This window comes from Hypanus sabinus, chromosome 2 (genome assembly GCF_030144855.1).
Source record: "Hypanus sabinus isolate sHypSab1 chromosome 2, sHypSab1.hap1, whole genome shotgun sequence".
NCBI classification, from domain to species: Eukaryota; Metazoa; Chordata; class Chondrichthyes; order Myliobatiformes; family Dasyatidae; genus Hypanus; species Hypanus sabinus.
Window position 1 is genome coordinate 134,841,865 of NC_082707.1, and position 21,241 is coordinate 134,863,105.

General features: G+C 38.0%; 1 protein-coding gene across 5 annotated transcripts in view; it reads left to right on the plus strand.

Moving 5' to 3' along the window:
* fsip1 (fibrous sheath interacting protein 1) overlaps positions 1-21,241 on the plus strand; it is a 418,033-nt gene that overhangs the window by 325,555 nt on the left and 71,237 nt on the right. The window lies entirely within an intron of this gene.

A 21,241-nucleotide genomic window follows, 5' to 3' on the forward strand; every position in this document is an offset into this window, starting at 1 on the left:
TTGCTTCAGTATTCACTACCGAAAAGGATCGTGGTGATTGTAGGGATGACTTACAGCAGATTGAAAAGCTTGAGTATATAGACATTAATAAAGAGGATGTGCTGGAGGTTTTGGAAAGCATCAAGTTGGATAAGTCACCGGGACTGGACAAGATATATCGCAGGCTGCTATGGGAAGTGAGGGAGGAGACTGCTGACCCTCTGGCAATGATCTTTCTATCATCAATGGGGACAGGAGAGGTTCCGGAGGATTGGAAGGTTGCAGATGTTGTTCCTTTATTCAAGAAGGGGAGTAGACATAGCCCAGGAAATTATAGACCAGTGAGTCTTACTTCAGTGGTTGGTAAGTTGATGGAGAAGATCCTGAGAGGCAGAATTTATGAACATTTGGAGAGACATTATATAATTACGAATAGTCAGCATGGCTTTGTCAAGGGCAGGTCATGCCTTACGAGCCTGATTGAATTTTTTGAGGTTGTGACTAAACATGTTGATGAAGGTGGAGTAGAAGATGTAATGTATATGGATTTCAGCAAGGCATTTGATAAGGTACCCCATGCAAAGCTTATTGAGAAAGTAAGGAGGTGTGGGATCCAAAGGGACTTTGCTTTGTGGATCCAGAACTGGCTTGCCTATAGAAGGGAAAATGTAGTTGTAGACAGGTCATATCCTGCATGGAGATTGGTGACCAGTGGTGTGCCTCAGGGATCTGTTCTGGGACCCCTACTCTTTGTGATTTTTATAAATGACCTGGATGAGGAAGCGGAGGAACGGGTTAGTAAATTTTCTGATGACACGAAGGTTGGAGGTGTTGTGAATAGTGTGAAGGGCTGTCAGGCGTTACAGAAGGACATTGATAGGATATGAAACTGGGCTGAAAGTGGCAGATGGAGTTCAACCCAGATAAGTGTGAGGTGGTTCATTTTGGTAGGTCAATATGATGGCAGAATATAGCATTAATGGTAAGACTCTTGGCAGTGTGGAGGATCAGAGAGGGTCTGAGTCCATAGGACACTCAAAGTTTCTGCACAGGTTGGCTCTGTGGTTAAGAAGGCATATGGTGCATTGGCCTTCACCAACCATGGGACTGAGTTTAAGAGCCGAGAGGTAATGTTACAGCTATATAGGACCCTGTTCAGACCCTACTTGGAGTACTGTACTCATTTCTGGTCACCTCACTACAGGAAGGATGTGGAAACTATAGAAAGGATGCAGAGGAGATTTACAAGAATGTTGCCTGGATTGGGGAGCATGCATTATGAGAATAGGTTGAGTGAACTCGGCCTTCTCTCCTTTGAGCGGCGGAGGATGAGAGGTGACTTGATAGAGGTGAATAAGATGATGAGAGGCATTGATCATGTGGATCGTCAGAGGCTTTTTCCCCAGGGCTGAAATGGCTGTCACGAGAGGGCATAGTTGTAAGGTGCTTGGAAGTGGGTACAGAGGAGATGCCAGGCCTAAGATTTTTACTCAGAGAGTGGTGAGTGCATGGAATGGGCTGCCAGCAATGGTGGTGGAGGTGGAAACGATAGGGTCTTTTAAGAGACTCCTGGATAGAAAAACAGAGGGCTATGGGTAACCCTAGGTAATTTCTAAAATAAGTACATGTTTGGCACAGCATTATGGGCCGAAGGGCTGTATTGTGCTGTAGGTTTTTTATGTTTCTGTGTTTCTATATTGGCAAGTTGTGTGATGTGACTATGAGGTTAATTAATGTTTATTAATGCCTAACTAAAGACAAACTAAAACATGACCTGGCAGGATATGATTTTTAATCAGTAAAGGCCAATTTTGTTGCACTACTAAGTGAGATAAAAGAAATGTCTAGATCCTAACTGGTAGAAATTGATGATAGGTGAGTGATGAGAGTATAATGAATGAGGAAGCACCTGAGGTTAGTGGTGTGCAGTAGTTGGTAGCATGGGTATTGTAATCACATATACCAGTGCAGGGCACATATACAGTGGATTCTTGCTAATTGGGCTATCGGTAATTGGAGCAGCTGCTTATTTGGGACAACTCGTAAAGGACAAAAACTAACAGGGAATAGAGCTGGAATTCCCTTCATTTACTTGGGACACTATTCCACTTGATTTGGCAGGAGACTGTTGCTGAACAGACATGCCCTTGTGTGTCTATTAGACACTACATTGTGCTTAGAACAAACAATTTTTAAATACTGTCAGTTGTGTGTGCTTTTATTTAACAAGGAGTGACTTTTGTCTCTGATAATTAACAAGGAATAAGCAGTAATATGATTCAGAACTGTTTTGCTCACTGTGGTTTCAAGCATTCAAGCCTAGAGATGCCAGAGACAGCTGGGAGTGAAAATAAGTTGATTTCACTACTTCAACAATTTAGAAACTAAGAAGATTTTGAAGGTATCGACAATCATCTTGAATATTTTAATTAAAATGATATGGAGAATGCAGTTTTTGAAAGTATCATATGAAGACAGTCCATTATCTACAATAGGTGTCCACGGTGATATTATTCAGTTACAGTCAATCAAAAGAATGTGGCAGTGTACGCAGGATGAATTCCTTCACTGATCACTATTAGGAAATAATATATAGTTTTATAGTACTGTAGGAGTATTAATAGTCTTCTAATTTGTTCTATATTTCACTTAAATACATAAGTTCTTACTCAGTTAAATTGTAGTTTATCTTCTTTATACTTTTAACTATTTCCATGAAACTTTGGCTAGTTGGAGTAGCTGCTTAATTGGGCCAAAATGTACTGGACCCAATGTGTCCCAATTAACAAGAATCCACTGTATATGATTATTAAACTTCTAGAAAAACTGCACCCTAGGTTAGACAGTGGCCACTGTGGCTATCTGACTTCATCACTTTCAAAGAAAAAACCCACACAAAATGCTGGTGGAACTCAGCAGGCCAGGCAGCATCTATGGAAAAAAATACAGTCAATGTTTCGGGCCGAAACCCTTCCACAGAACTTCCGAAGTTGCCTGGCCTGCTGAGTTCCTTCAGCATTTTGTGTGTTGCTCTGATTTCCTGCATCTGCAGATTTTCTCTTTTTTGTCACATTCAAAGGACATGTCTGGAAGGCTTTCTAGTCTCTCACATTTTCACCTCTGCCACTAAGACATCTTGTCCACTATCCAATCACCTGAGAACCCACACTCTCATGATGTGCCATTCTGTCCCTAATCAGGTTCACTGCTTATGTGAATACGTTCACCTGATCCAGCAATTATGTACCTCTCCTTTAAGAGGAGCTGACCATCCTGAAGGATTGCTGCTTAATGTTAACCATTACCACCTGATTATATTATGGATATTGCTGGGTGCAATCTTTCATCGGCATCACAAATGTGCACATGGATATGCCCTATTTCTGAATAGGTATTGGGGCATATACTTAGCTGTGCAGATAGTAACCTCATGTACAATGCAAACCTTCACTGATTCTTGTTAACCTGATTTTGAACTTTTAATTTTTGAAAATGAACTTAACTTTTTTGACATAGAAACATAGGAAACCTACAGCACAATACAGGCCCACAAAGCTGTGCTGAACATCTCTTTACCTTAGAACTATCTAGGCTTACCCATAGCCCTCTACCTCTATGTTTTAAGTTCCATGTACCTATCGAGGAGTCTCTTAAAGGACCCTATCGTTTCTGCCTGCACTGCCGCCACCGGCAACCCATTCCATGCACTCAGCACTCCCTGCATAAAAAACTTACCCCTGACATCTCCTCTGTACCTGCTTCCAAGCATCTTAAACATGTGCCCTCTTGTGCTAGCCATTTCAGCCAGGGAAAAAGCTTCTGACTATCTACATGATCAATGCCTCTCATCATCTTGTACACCACGTACTTTTGTTTAACATGTTTGGTTTTGTGAAGGCAAAGATATTTACAAATTCTCAATAACAGTCAGTTTTTACAACCAGTGAGCTTCTTTTCAGCAGAGCTTGGCTTCATTGGCTCTCAAGGCCATTTGTGTTCAAAGAATCCCTTCTGTGCTCATCCCTATGCTGCTGCCCTGATAGCTGACCTTCCAACAAAAAACCTAGTCAACATCATGCTGGAAGAAATAATAAGGTTCAAGGCACAGAAGTATGGTAATCGCAGGACAGCAGAGGACTTGCCATACTTCCCACAATGTTATAAAAACCAGACAGTCTGAAGTTGGTGTGCTTCCTGCATTACTGTCAATAAGAATGCATTAATCAGCACCTGTACTTGTTTTTGCGGGCTATCTTATTTAGCCCCTATTACCTCTGAATGGAATGTCAAGTTTGAAGCATTCAGCAGATTCTTGCTGTGGGGTGTAATCCTTTAAAATTTCTTTCTTGTTAGTAACAAACAAGAGAAAATCTGCAGCTGCTGGAAATCCAAACAGTATGCACAAAATGCTGGAGGAACTCAGTAGGCCAGGCAGCATCTATGGAAAAGAGTACAGTCGACATTTCGGGCCAAGACCCTTCAGTGTCCTGCTGAAGGCTTTTGGCCCAAAACGTCAACTGTTCTTTTCCATAGATGCTGCCTGGCCTGCTGAGTTCCTCCAGCAATCACATAAAATCACAAGAAATCTTGATACGGAAGGCATTTTGTCTCATAATGTTTATTCCCTTTGACTGTACTCGTTGGAATTCAAAAGAATGAGAGGGAATCTTATAGAAACATAAACCAATGAAAGGGATAGAGGCAGTAAAGTTATTTTCATTGGTAGCTCAGACTAGAACTAATTTAGATTCAGATTCAGTTTATTGTCATTTAGAACCTACAAATGCAATGCAGTTAAAAAATTGAGACAACGTTCCTCCAGAATGATATCACAAAAGCATATGACAAAACAGACTACACTAGAAAATCCACATAACGTTTGGTAATCCCCAATCCAGAGTCCGGAGAGGCTGCTGCGTATTAATATCGCACTATCGTCTTAGCACATCCCCCAGAAAGGAGCTCTAATTCCACCAGACAAAACAAGACCAAAAACTAAAGCTACAAGACCTGCACAAAACCGCATAGTTACAATATCATAATTGATAAAGAACAGACCATGGGCACAGTAAAACTAGTCCAAAGATGTTAAAGGACTTTAAGTTCAAAAGAAATCACCACACAGTTTCCACAAGTCCCCAGGGCTCCCGATTGACTCGCCATTCCATGCCGGCAGCAGAAGGGAATACCCCTGCTATGGACTTCCATGGCGCCACCTGACTCAGCCTCACAGACACAGCATACAACGAAAGCTCCATCGAACCCAGCCTCGCAGACGCAGCACACACCGAAAGTGACCTGACAGCAGCGGACTCCGAGTCTGTCGAACCTCCGAGCCGACAACCATCACCTCCGGCACAGCTTCTCCGAGCACCATCCTCTGCCGAGCGTATTAAGACAGCCCCGCCAATGGCCATCGGCAACGCGACCCTAAGGACTATGGGCCTGTTCTTCCCAGCAGAGTCCCGGACCTCACAGCAGCAGCAGCAACGAAGAAGGTCTTACTGGAGATTTCCCAATGTTCCTCCGTGCTCCCACATCCATTTTCAATCGATTATGATTGTGCACAGCACCCCACTTCACAAGTAACAGATAATCAGCTCCGGAGTGGCCACTGCAAGCTGCGTCGCACTGCCATCTTGGAATTTAATATATTAATATATATTATAAATTAATTAATGGATATAGACTCAAGATTTGGCGAAGTGGATTTATGACAGAGATGAAAATGGGTCACTTTTCCTAGAGAATAATGCATCTGTGAATTCTCTGTATCTCAAAGCCATACAGGCTACCTCCTGGTACAGCCGCTTCAGGATCAGCAAGATCCAATACAGATTGGGGGATTGCTTCATTAAGCACCTTCGTTCTCTCCATTGCAAAAGGCAGAATCTCCCAGTGGCCATCCATTTCAATTCAACTTTCTGTTCCCACACCGACAGGTCTGTACATGTCTCCATTACTAACACAATGAGATGAAATGTACAGTGAAGGAACAACACCTCATATTCTGTCCAAGTAGTCTCCATCGATTTCTCTAATATCCTATAACTACTCCACTCTGTTTTGCCCTCTCTTTTTCTTTGTTTTATTCCTTTTCTGGAGGCTCTTTCAGATAGATAGATAGATAGATACTTTATTCATCCCCAAGGGGAAATTCAACATTTTTCCAGTGTCCCATACACTTATTGTAGAAAAACTAATTACATAAGTATTTAACTCAATATAAATATGATATGCATCTAAAATCACCCTCCCAAAAAGCATAAATAAATAGCTTTTAAAAAGTTCTTAAATAGTTCTTAATATTCTTAAGTTCTTAAATAGTTTCAGCCATGTTCTTCTCCTCCCCCCTCCCCCCCACCATTATGACCTGCTCATTTCATCTCTTCAATATCCCATCTCCTTCCCTTTGTTCCATTGCCACTGTCCTGGCCTTCAGTCTTCCTTCCTTACTTCTTCAGCCTTTTCCCTCTTCCACCTATCACCTCCCACCCTCCTCCACTTACCTACGATACCTTCCCCCTCGCCTGGACTCGCCTGTCACATGGTAGCTTGTACTCTCCACTTCCCATCTGCACCATTTTAATCTAGTTTCTGCCCTTTTCATTTATCGTCCTGATGAGAGTCTTGACCCAAAATGTCAACTGTTTATTCTCATCCATAGATGAAGATAGCCTGACCCTCTGAGTTCCTCCAATATTTTGTATTTTGCTTGTTAACTATATTTAACACACAGATGGATTTTGCATAGTAGGGGAATTAAGTAAGTAGGTGGAGCTAAGTCCACAGTCAGTCATCCATGATCTTATTTAAAAGCAGACCAGACTTGATGGGCCAGGTGGCTTACTTTATTTCTATTTCTATGTTCTAAAAAAAATAATCAGTCTAATCCCATCCTCCAGCACTTGTTCTCTGGCACTGTGGGTCACAGGTCTTCAAGCACACATCTTAAAAGTGACAAATGGTTTGTCCCCTACCTCCTTTTTAGCCAGAGATTTCCAGATTTCAACATGCTTGGTTGAATTTTGTTTTCCTCATCTTCCCTCTGATCCTACTTTAAATATATGTCCTTTTTTTTTAACTTCACTGATAAGAAAATTGGGACCTTTCTTTTCACTTTGTCTCAAGCTCCTTACAATTTCATACACCAGAATTAATTCTCCCCTCAGTCTCATCTGTTCCAAATAATCCAATCTTTCACTTTGATTAACATTTTTCCATCTTGGCAACATTCTCATAAATCTCCAATGTAACATCATCAATGCACTTCCATCTTTCCTGTAACATGTTGACCAGAATTAGTATGATTAATGTTGCCTTCGGGGGTGTGAATGTTGCTACAGTTGGAAGTTCTCACCTGCATCAAAAGGGCAACAATTATACTAGTGCCTAAAAGAGCAGAGTGAGCTGCCTCAATGACTATCGTTCAATAGCACTCACGTTTACAGTGATGAAATGCTCTGAGAAGCTGGTTATAGCTAGAATTAACTCCTGTCTCAGCGAGGACCTGGACCCAATGCAATTTGCTTATTGCCACAATAGGTATACAGCAGATGCAATCTCATTGGCTCTTGGATAACCTGGACAATACAAATACCTATGTCAGGATGTTGTTCGTTGTTTCCAGCTCAGCATTTAACAGAATTGTTCCTACAGTTCTGGTTGAAAAGCTCCCAAAACTTGGCCCTCTGTACCTCCATCTGCAACTGGATCCTTCACTTCTTCATTGGAAGATAACAATCTGTGTTGATTGGAAATAACATCTCCACTTCACTGACAATCAACACTGGAGCACTTCAGGGATGTGTGCTTAGCCCACTGCTCTACTCTACACCTATGACTGTGTGGCTAGGCACAGCTCAAATGCCATCTTTAAGTTTGCTGATGGTACAACTATTGTTGGCAGCATTTCAGGTGGTGACGAGAGGGTGCACAGGAGTGAAATATATCAGCTACTTGAGTGGTGTCGCAGCAACAACCTTGCACTCTATGTCAGTAAGACCAAAGAACTGATTGTGGACTGCAAAAAGGGTAAGGTGAGGGAACATACACCAGTCCTCATAGTGGAGTCAGAATTGGAAAGAGTGAGCAGTTTCAAGTTCCTGGGCGTCAATATATCTGAGGTTCTATCCTGGGCACAACATATCAATGCAGCTACAAAGAAGGCACAACAGTGGCTATATTTCATTAGGAGTTTGAGGAGATTTGGTATTTCACTAAAGAATACTGCACAGGATCAAAATAAGCTGCAGAGAGCAGTAAACTTAGTCAACTCCATTATGAACACTAGCATCTGTAGTATCAACAACATCTTCATGGAGCGATGCCTTAAAAAGGTGACCTCCATTACTAAGGACCACATCACCCAGGTCATGAATTGTTCTCATTGCTACCCTCAGGAAGGAGGTGCAGAAGCCTGAAGGCACACACTCAATGATTCAGGAACAGCTTCTTCCCCTCTGCCATCCAATTTCTGAATGGAAATTGAACCATTAACACTACCTCTCTACTTTTTAAAATTTTTATTTTTGCACTACTTAATTTAACAGTTTAATATACTTACTGCAATTCACATTTTTTCTATTATTACGTAAAGAGAACAAATTTCATGACATATGCCAGTGATACTAAACCTGATTCTGATTCTGGTTGTATTCTCTGCCTTGGCTATTAAGGGAAGGATCCGATATTCTTTGTTAGCCTCCCTTTTGCTTTGTCTTCCTTCTTTAAGGACATACACTCCATTTTCCTTTGGCCCTGCACTATATCCATCCATTTATTGTGTTCTCATTTGTTTTATTGCACCTTCCTAGATGCATTACCTCACATTTTGGTGGACTGAATCCTTTCACTGTTCTCTGTCCAACTGACCATACCATCTTCATCTTCTTGCACTCTTAAGCTTTCATCCCCATTATTAACCATAGATTCAAATTGTGCATCATCTTCCTTATTGTGGTCCTAAATTTCAGTCTAATTCATTAAGAAATATTACAAAGCGCAAAGAGTTGGTGTGGAACCCTGTAGGACCTACTGGTAATAGCCATCCATTACAAAAAATATCTGTCAAACATTTTTATCTGCTCCTTGCCAATGAGAAAATTTCAGATGTAATTAACCACACAATCTCAGATATCATGGGATTTTGCTGAAGATTAGAAGCAGGGATTTTTGCTGAAGATTGCACAACACTTTTCGATTCCACCCATTTAAAATAATAGCGCAGTGTTGCTGATCAAGGAGATTGTTTCTAAGGGACACCATAAACTTTCATTTCAATTCAAAAGTAATCGGGGCAATCAGTGTGGATTTGTTCAGGAAGATTTCCACCTGAAGCTAAGGAGACAGAAAGGTGATGAAAAGGGCATTAAATCGTCTTATTAACTCATTTTGCAATAGTGAATCACTTATGATTTTTACCAAGGCCACTTTCTTTTTCCTCTGACTTCAATGACGAATGTCAGGATGCAAAAGGACGCCCAGGAGGACCATTGTGATTTGCCTCAATGACTGCCATCCAGTTGCACTTTACATGAACTATTTGAAGTGTTTTGAGAGGTTGCCTCAGAGATAACTTGGATCTGCTTCATTTTCCCTATCACTACAAAAGGTTAACAGCAGTTGTGATTACTTAGACTCTTCACTCTGCGCTGGATCATCTGAACAACTGGAATTCATACATTCATCGGCTGCAGCTTGGCATTCAACACAATAATCCCATCCAGCCCGTCACCAAGCTCCAAGTCTTAGGCCTTTGAACCTCTCTCTCTAACTGGAATATTGACTCCTGCATAGGCAGACCTCAATCAATAGGGATTGGTAACATTTCCTCATCACTGATCAACAAAGGTGTCCCTAAAGGCTGCATACTTAGTTCCCTGCTCTACTCTCTATACTCTCTACTCACTTTCATTTCAACTGTGCACGCACACACTTGTGTAAATGACAATGAACTCGATTTAAGGCTTGTCAGCTTGTTTTAATTGGCTGATACAAACCCCAAAGTTTCTCCCCAAATAATCTGAATTGGGATTAACCAGATTATTCCATGGAAGTGTGATCATTGTATTCATTTCAGAATGGCAGATATGAAACTCAGATCCAGATCTTCAGAAAATATTTATTTACTATTATGAAATAGATTTGTACAAATGGGATGAAATTTCACAGGGCTTTCTTTTGCTTATCAACCCTAAAGTTTGTGAAGGGAAAATTGGAGGATGCCTGCATGTTCCATTATTACAGTTATGATTTCCTTTAAAATAATCTTTGAAGCCAGCAAATTTGTTGTGAACCTCAATTCTAAAAAAGACCTTGCTTAAAGGCATGGCACATTTATACTATTCATCTTTTTATGTAGCATTAGTGTACTACTATACTGTGTAATTTATTGCATTGATTAAATTATTAATCTGACAATATACTGGAATTCTTTTAAACAATGAAGCTTAAATTATATCCAGCTATTTTAACTGATGCTTTATAGTGCCTAATCTCTATTGCAAAATCAGACATGAAGCCATCATGTTTTGAATTCTGAATTGTTAAAGTCTTGTATTCCTAATTCATTTGAAGTAGACTTTAAATTATTCATAATGATTTCAAATATAAATTGGAAAAAGCTGCACCCAGAACTATAATTGATTGCTAAAAACTCAGTGATATAACATGCTATTTTAACAAAAATCTTCTTTTCCTCATGACTGCCTTGTTAAATCAAAAATGAAGGATAATTATAAAATAAAACATAATTATGTTGTAAGGTTATAAGTAGGAATTTTTGCTGAAGATTGCACAAAACTATTTGATTCTCAACTAAACAAATTAGTTTAAGCATTTTTGTAGCAAGATGTAGATACCATTCAAATTACATGACAGAAGTGCTAAGATCATGCAGGTGTGGTAACCTTCAATAAGACAACCAAAAGATAAATTCAACTAACCACCTCAATCTTTTATGAAATTCATTGTCAGTATCTGGGAATCTGGCAGTAGTAATACCATTGGATGTCAAGGCAAACTGCTTAGATTTTGTTTTACTGAAAGAGTCGTTGACTATCACTTTGATAGTGCAAATATTACTTGTGATTTATCAACCGATGCTTGAATATTCTCTAGGTCTTGCTACATGTAGACATGGACTAGTTGGTTTGCTGTGGAGATTAAAATGCATTTGAGCATTGTGCAGTCATCAGCATGTATCTCCACTTCTGCCTTTGAGACTCGCACATTTTTCTGTTCTATTAGAGCAGGGGTGTCAAACTCATTTTAGGTCACGGGCCGGATTGGGCAAAATGCAGCTTCATGTGGGCCAGATCAGTCAGGCATGTGCAAATGCAGCTTTCATTACCTTCGTTTTTTCAGCCTGTTCTCATGTATCTCAGTCTCTGCTATAACTACAAAGTGTTTCACTTCACAAATTCAGTTTCTTATGAAGAAGACTGCTAAGCAAGCATTATTTTTATGATTGGTATTAACTTACAATCATAGGCTTCATATCGCCAGGCCATTAATAATTAAAATAATAGATCTATCTAAAATGATCTCCGGGCCTTGAGTTTGACACCTATGTATTAGAGCATTATAGGACAGAAAAGGGACATTCAGCACATCTAGCCCATGTCCATCTGTTACTTTGCTAGTCTCATCGACCTGCATGAGGACCATAGCCCTCCATACCCCTCTCATCCATACATCCTAATTTCTCTTAAATGCTGCATTTAAACCCATGTCCACCATTTCCACTGGGGGTTTGTTCCATGCTCACACTACCCTCTGAGTGAAGGCGTTACTCCTCCGGTTTCCCTTAAATATCTTACCTTTCATCCTTAACCTACGATATCTAATTTAGTCTTACCCAGCTTCAGTGGAAAAAGCGTACTTGATCTTAACCTATTTTTACCCTTCATAATTTTGTATATCTCTAAAAAATCTCCCCTCATTTTCCTATGCCACAGGGAATAAAACCATTAACTATTCAACCTTTTCCTGATACAGGTCCTCAGATTCTGGCAACATACCTGTAAAACTTTCTCTGTACTCTTTCAATCTTATTCATATTTTTCCTGCAGGGAAGTGGCCAGAACTCCAAATTAGGCCTCACCATCCTCTTATACAACTTCAACATAACATTCCAACTCATGATTTATCAAAACCAATGCACCAAAAACTCTCTTTATGACCCTATCTACTTGTGACATCACTTTCAAGGAATTATGGATCAGCATTCCCAGATCCCTTTGTTCTACCACACTCCTCAGTGCCCTACCATTCACTGTGTAATCCTACCCTGGTTTGTCCTGCTAAGGCGCAACACCTCACACTTGTCAACATTAAATTCTATCTGCCATTTTACTAGTTGGTCCAGATTCCACCTCAATTTTGATAGTCTTCCTGGCTATGCACTACCTACCCAATATTGGTGTCATCCACAAATTTGCTGATTCAGTTTGCCACATTATCGTCCATACCATTAATATAGATGACAAACAATGATGGATCCGGCACCGATCCCTGTGGCACACCACTAGTCACAGGCCTCCAAACAGAGAGGCAACCAAGTACTACCTCTCCCTGGCTTCACCCACTAACCCAATGTTAAATCTAGTTACTACTTCTTCCTGAATGCCAAATGACTACGGGACTTTGACAAAGGTCTTGCTAAAGTCCACGTAGACAACATCCACTGCATTTCCTTCATCAACTTTCCTGGTATCCTCTTCAGGAAATCTCTGTATTGGTTAGACATGACCTACCATGCATAAAGCCATGTTGACTTTCTGTAGTCAGGCTCTGCCTCTCCAAAAATGTGCATATACTGCAATGTTCAACTTCCCATGATAATTTGTGTTTTAAAATGTTGGAATCCTACATGCAGTATCTGTGAAACATACAGTATAGTTTTAAAGAACAATGTGATTTTGATAGACTTTGTAGTTTTTAAGTGAAGGGATAAAATATTGAGTATTTTAGAAAATGAGTGGCTGACAATATGGCTGACAGTTAGCTTAGTTGAATGATGTCATGTATAATATTATAATTCTGCTGTGAAATTAGCTCTGTTTTAGGTCAACCACAGGGAAATGAGAGTCCACAAAGAAAACCAAAGACAAGGTCAGATAAGTCACCTGATTAGTATGGGAATTTTCTTCAAGATTTCTAAGATGTTTGCAAAAATAATAAAAAATGTGTATTGTTTTCATATCATGCTTTATCTGGTGGGCTTGAGAATATTCAAGGCCTAACAACTATTAGGAGTGAATTACTGCCAGGATTAATTGAAAATTTAAAAAAAACCTGATTCCAAAATCCAATTTGACTTCATCGATTTCAACATGGCTTTAAGTTTGTGTCTATAGCCACGGCATAGTATTTATGAACCATTATAATTGTATCTAGAGAGGATTGTTTGATATTAAAATAATTTAATCTATCATGTGGATAGAATGCAATGCCATCAATCATCTGTTCATATGCTGATTTTTATCATTCTCAATAAGTTAACAACTACTTTTAATAGAAAAGCAAAAATCTACATTTGCTAGAAATACAAAATAAAGTATGAAATGCTGTAAATATTCAGAAGATCAAACGAACTTGGTGGAGAGAGAATAAGCACAATCAACTTAAAACAGTGACTGCTGAGTGTTTCTAGCATTTTCTGTATTCTTTTGTTAATACTATTGGTTGAGATGCAAAAATTAAACTGGATTTAGAGAAATCTAAAACAAACAGGATCTTTTATTTCTTTCTGAATATACTTTATTTCTACTTGAGGAAGCGGACAGGACCTCTGGTTCAGGCTACTTTAAAAGGCAACACCTGTGGTGGTGCAGTACTCCTAAAGTATTGCTTCAAACATGCCAAACTCTGTGTGATATACCTATATATCTTAGCAATTCCTCCCTCCAGTATTTATTTTATTCCTTGATGAAAATTAGCATTAAGGGTGGTATTCTCTTATCTGCATGTCACCTCATAAACTTTTCCAATGAAAGGAGCCCATTCATTACACTGTGTACAGTTCAGTTGACATCCGATATGATATATTATATTAACACGAGTAATGAAAACTTCACTGTGGTGGTAGTGTGTTTTGATTTTTTTTATCAGTTGTATCCCACATTGTCTCTACTGTGTAAGGCAATGGCAAAAGACACATGGAAATAAGGTAAGCACATGTTTGGCACAGCTTTGTGGGCTGAAGGGCCTGTATTGTGCTGTAAGTTTTCTGTTTCTGTGAAATACCCGTACTACCACATTCCCTCAAGTTGCCCACAGTCCTGATTTGGAAATTGAAAGGGACTCATTTATCATCTCTGTGTCAAAATCCTTGAACTCCTTAACTTCACCATTTTTGTGAAACCCTTGCTGCAATCTGGTGTGGTTCCAAAAACCAGCTCACTACCACTCTTCAAGAGCAATTAAAAATGGAGAATAATTGCTGTTCTTGCCAGTGGTGCTCACATTTAGTATTTATTTACATTAAGTAAGTAAGAAACTAAGTAAGCAAGTAAATAAATAAATAAATATCCCTCACAGCTGCTGCAGAATACGCTTATTATAGATGGGCAATTACTTTCATAATTTCAACAGGGAAACACTAGATGGAGCCTTTTATTTCAGGGGAATAAGTTAAGATGAATACATTTATAAACAAAATAAGTTCCCCATGGAAGTTGTAGTGGAGTAGGGTAAGCTACTTATCTTCTTTCTAAGAAAGCTGAAAAGAATAACAATTGTATTAGAGCAAAATATGTGATTTGATGTTTAGATATTTAAAATGGACAATGAACCAGGATTTAATTCTAAGAAGATATTAGTTATCCTTGTGTTTTTTGCCTTTTTGCAGTAAATGCTAACTATCTCTCAGGATAAATTAGAAAGTCTAAAAGACCTAAAACAAGGAGAAATCCACACTAATGCATTCCTGTTATTCAAATCAAAGTTTAGGTTGCCACTGTTTAGACAGAGCATTGCTTTCTTTTGAAGTTACATGGAGAAATTACAGAAGAAACAGTTAAATTTAATATTAACCATCATATGCTCTATCTCTGTAACTAACCTGCTTTTAATAGTTAAAGAAAGAAAGTTTGAAAACTGCAGAATGCTTTGGAGCAAGGGGATGAAATTGTTGTGGATAAATGAACAAAATCTCTAGTCATATGCTCTGGTGTGGTTTTCAAGTTGCATCATCAGTTTACATAAAACTTTGCATTTTCTTTTAGAGTTCTCAGCTATTCTCTGTATGCCTTCTCTCAACACAAGGACACCTTTGCAGATTTCATAATCTGTTACACTTTGCATCCAGGAACCCTTCATGTTCTCATCTGGAAGGAATGAATGGAAAATCTATCCTTTATAGTTTTATATGGGATGATTTTAGCTGCTGGCATGGTAATTTAATTTTAGGAGCATCTGAATATTACCAATGTAAATCTAGCATCCTTTCAGGTAACCTGTGATCAACCAGTTGAACAAAAATGCTGAAGCATGTCCATACTCCATGGAGACCAACACCGTATTCATTCACAGGTCAGATTACCTTCTAGTAGGTCTGCTGTTGCTAAATTAAATACTGTCATCAATTTGATATATAGCTTTCAGTACAATACATACTTTGGCAGTAACAAAACTAATAACTTCCGAAATACTGGAACAATACATACCCACAAAATGACAAACACAGCTGAGTTGGTTTCCTTCAGTTGCCTTTAATTCATTAAAGCTGGTCATTTTAATTTAACCAGCTTTCAATCTTGGTAACTTCTGTACTTAATTATGTGAATATCACCAATCATGTTTTGCCTGGTGAAAGGGAGGAAAGGGCAAAGATAAACTCATGTGGCAATTTTTTTCAAAGATATCTAATTGGTAAATTATGAAAATGCATGGGATCAATGTTTGAAATTTGAGCAGGATAATTATTGACTACCACACTGTACAGAGTTATTTATTTTGAAAACTACATTCATCTTTTTTCCTCTTGCAGGTATTTTGCTTTAACTTGTTCAAATCATAGTGTTAGTTACTTTATCAGTTTATTTTGTATTTGTGTTATCATCTATTTACTATAAAACTAAATTACTTGACTCTATGATAGGAGGAACCATATCAACTGTTGACCTCTATGCCATTTTCCTATTTTCACTACATATTTTATTCTCTTGTAGTTTAATTGTTACAAATCCCCACCTTGAATACATTCAACAACTCTGCATTCGCAGTTAGGCAACAACACCGTAAGACACAGAAGCAGAATTAGTTTCAACCATTGAGTCCACTCTGCCATTCAATCACAGCTGATTTATTTTTCCTCTCAGCTCCATTTTCCTGCCTTTCCTAACTTTTGATCCACTTACTAATCAAGAACCACTCAACCTTTGCTTTAAAAATAGCAAATGACTTATCCTCCACAACAGTTTGTGGCAACAAATTCCACAGATTCATCACCCTCTGGCTGAAGAAATTCCTTCTTATCACCATTCCAAATGGACATCATTCTGTTCTGAGTCAGTATTCTCACACTCTTGAAAACATCCTCTGCATGTGCACTCTAGGCCATTCAATATTTGTTTACTTTCAGTAGAATCCCCCCTCATTCTTCAGTGAGTACAGGCCCAAAGCCATCTAATGCTCCTCATGCATTAACTGCTTCAATACCAGAATCATTCTTGTAAAGTTCCTCTGATTCTTCTTCAATACCAGTGCATCCTTTCTTAGATATGGGGCCCAAAACTGTTCACAATACTCGCAATGTGGTCTGACCATCAACTTGTACAGTCTTAGCATTACATCCTTGCTTTTATATTCTATGAAACTGATGCTTACATTGCATTTGTCTTCTTTACTATTGATTCAACCTGCAAGTTAACTTTTAGGGACTCCTTCTCTAGGACTCACAAGTTTCTATGCATCTCTGATCTCTGATTCACTCTCTGTTGAGAAAATAATCTTTGTCTTTATTCCTTCTACCAAAGTACATGACCGTACACTTCCCTGTACTGTATTCCATCTGCTACTTCTTTGCTCATTCTCCTAATCTGTCTAATTCGTTTTGCAGACTCTTTTTCTTCCTCAACACTACCTTGCCACTACCCCCCCCCCCCACCCCACCAACCTACTGTTGCATCATCCAATCATTTGCAGACTTGGCTACAAAGCCATCAATTCTGTCATCCAGCTATCTGGAATCAGAGAATTCCAAGGATTTGCAATCCTCTGAGGGAAGAAATTTCACCATATCTATTTTTAAAATGGGAAATCCCTTCTTTGTGAACCATGAAACTATGCATCCTAGCTGCTCAGCATCCACCATATAGGTCCTCCTCAGAATCTTGTATATTTCTGTTCTCCAATCATTATATGCCTAGCATGCTCAATTTTTCTTCATATATCAAACATTTTATCCCAAGAATTGATCCAGTGAAACTGTTCTGCACTACCTTCAATACAAGCACAATTTACTTTAGATGTGAAGACCAAAACTACATGCATAATTCTAATGGTGGTTTCACTAGCACTCTATAAATTTGCTTTCATTACATTCCTACTTTTATACTTCATATGAGCTGTGTAGGAAGGAAGGGTTAGATTGATCAAGGAATTAGTTTATATGGGTCAGTACAACATCATGAGCTGGAGGGCCTATACTGTACTGTTCTGTGCTCATTCTTCTATCTGTTGCAATAAAGATCAACTTTAAACTAGTCATTCTAATTATTTGCTGTACCTGCATGCTTATTTGTGGTATTTCACAAACTTGGACCTCCAGATAACTTTCTACTTCAACATTTTGTTGTCTAGTCCATTTAAATAGTAACTTACATTTTTAATTTTATTTCTAAAGTGGATGATTTCCCATTTCCCCACATTATATTCCATCTGTCGATGTTTTTGTTTCATTCACTTAAGCCATCTATATCCCTTTGTAGGTATTTTGGAATTTTCTCACAAATTGATGACCCATCTATTTTAATTTAATCAACATTTTGGCTGCAAAAACTCAGTCCATTCATCTAAGGCATCAATATAGATTATAAATTGTTAAGGCTGCAGCAATGGGTTCTCTGGCACCCCACAAATTACAATGTTAAGAGGGACTGTAAACATTGTAGATAAATGCATTGTATTACATATGGATTCCAGTACTTAAGTGGAGGAGCAAAACTGTAGTAAATAGGTTTCTAAATTGTGAACTATGGGATCATTCATTTTGGATATTTGAAAGCTAGAATATTCATCAATAAGTAATGAAAATCTAGTGGCATTTTAAATGATAAAATGCTGGAAGCAAAGGAAGTCTAGAGTCTTAGAGTTCATGTGTATTGATAATTAAAATGTCAAGGACATGAACGGAAAGTATAAAAAAGGATGATAGCTGTTACATCTTGAGATCTAGATGGGGCAAGCTTAGAAGTTAAACCAACTTTAATTTTATTGACTGTTTGAACAAGCTTGAAGGACAAACATCTTATTACCATTTTTTTTTCTTTTTATTGAAGGAATGACACAATACGGAATACATAATGCATTACATTTTCCTTCATTTTGCTTTTATATCTTTATATATTTTCTTATGATCTTTATGCTCTTGCATATTTATCATTTGTATTTGATCTAACTATATTGAACACTAAAAGATTTTAAATGGGGAGATTTCGATAAATTATTTTCAGGTATCTTCTATTTCCTTTTCAATTATCACTGAAATATTTTGGCCATCAATTTGATCTTGTCACAGATTCTTGTCTTGATTTACCATTTCCTTTCCTAGTGCCATTTTAGATTATTAAGTTATTCAGGATTAATATTGCCTGCTAATAATGTGTTAACTGCAGCCAATCGACTCTTCTCTCATATTCAGTTGTACTGAGTTATAATGGATGTTTGGTAAAGTTTTGTGGCAGTGTTTAGGAGGATAGCCTTGTTCATTTTTATGACCTCTAAAAACTTTTGGCTGCCAGTTGGTCTGAACTTTTGCAAGCTCTGGAATTAATATGTGAAGTTAAGTATAAGCAACTGCTGATTATTTCATGCTTGGTGCTAGAAAACAAACAAAAAATCTCTCCATTTCTCTCTGATTTGCAATTGACATTGGTTCCAGTTCATATTTTTAGAAATCATTTTCAAGTCTCCAATAGTAAATGGAAACTTTAAGAAACTTCATATTTCCAGTAGTTCCTTTCCTTTGTTATCTGAAAGTGCGTGATACTACATAGCTGTAAGTTTATGTGTGGCCAAACTGAGTGACTATAGACAAAAATCAAATCTGAATGCAATGTGCTGTGGATCATGAGTCATGTCTGGATAATATGCCAGATACATTTCTTATCAACAGAGACTGCTGTGAATTCTAATTCAAGGAAACAAGTTCATAATTTATTTGTCTGTTACCTACAGTGACTTCTATTTGAACTGATTTGGGTATCATTAATTGATCATCTTCCACACTGGATTTACTTATTCCCCATAGCAATGAATACCTAATTAATTTGTAACTTGCTGTATAAAACAAAGGTGTGGTTGTGGATTAGCAGACCATTAGAGAAACTTCCCAATTTTTCTTTGACAACTCTTCTGGATGCACCCAAAGGAATTTAGCATGTGGTATTTGTATAACATAATATGTTTTGCACAGAACTGTTATTAAACGTTTACATCATCTTTCCAGTAGTCTTCTTAAAGCTTTTAGCACTTAAGTGAGGGAAGTGCAATGGAATTTGCTGTTGTCTTTCCAAATTTGTGAGAAGTCTTAAATGGTGTTTAGTTTTAATCTCTTATTCTGCTGTGTGAATAAGAGAGTAATATTTTCCTTCTGTTTAGGGACATAATTTGTCCCCTTAGTCATCCAATTGTTATTTTGTAATTTAATCAATTTCCTTATTTAATTTCCAGCATCAAGTTATTTTAAAAAAGGATACCTGTAAACGTCTTGTATTTAAAAAAGGTTTTTGATATTTTGCAATTATAAAACAAGGGGAAGTGTGTTGGTGTCATTTCTGCTGTTAATATGGCGGTAGTAAGCACCCTGATACTACCCTAAAAAACTCATAAACAAAATTTGTTTGAACCTGGTTGAAAACAGCACTCTTGAGATTTTTTTTAGTGTAATACCATTAATTTTTAGAAACAATAGGCATTACTGGGTATATTTTTGCCATTAATCAGATGTGTCCTCACATCTCTGAGGTCAGGAAACTGACAACCATCAATCCCAGTAAAATTTTCTGTAACCATTCTCCCACATTCGAATTCCTTTATATTCCCTGACATAACCAAACAATTAGGGGCTACTTACAGTGGCCATTTAAATTACCAACCCATATGTCTTTAGGATTTGGAAGGAAACTGGAGATTCTGAGGATTACAGTGAGAATATTGCAACTTCCACACAATCTGCACCAGAGGTCATAAATGAATCTACAGTTTGTAGATCAATGGAACTGTAGGACAGCAACTTTACTAGCTACTCCACTGCCATCCAGACAAAGTGCACAGTAATTGCGGAGGACTACTTCTACAAAATGTGCTTTAGTTGCTCAACTATGATCTCTACCACCAATAAAAGCATTAGCACATCCTACATCTCTAAATCGTCAGCATCAGAGACATGGGTACTACCCACAAGCCACCGTTATGTGAACATAGACACTCAATCTACTTCTCTTTGAAAACATTAACACTTTTTATCACAAACTACAGTCTTTGAAGACCTGACACCTCCAGATTTTGTTTGTAGTTATTCTAAGAAATCTATATAGCCCACACTGAGTTATTCTGTACTAGTAGGTTATTTGAATTAAGGTAGTAGACTCTGACTGTAAGATTTGTTTAGATTGACCTTAGTATGCTTATATCATCTTAATCTTCTTTTCACTATCTTGCAAAGTAAGTGCTGATGTACAGTATTTCTACGTTTAGTCAGAGCTGCTTTCTATTCAAATGTATGATGAAATTTAATAGTTATGAAGCATGAGATGTCTCATATCATTGCAAAATATTTTAACAGGTGAAAATATGTTTGTCAAATCAATAAACTGACTTTTATTACACTTTCTTTAAAATTCAGAGATCTCTATTTGAAATTTACTTCCTCTTTTATTTTCCAAGTAATGAACCAATTTTATCTGCAACTTTTAAAGAAAGCTTTCTAGAAAGAAAGGTCCCTGTGAGTGCTGTGAAAATGAAGTGCCCATGATGGGTGTTGTAGTTATCATACATGCTGCATTGAAAGATTTTCACTTGGAAGACCACTGAT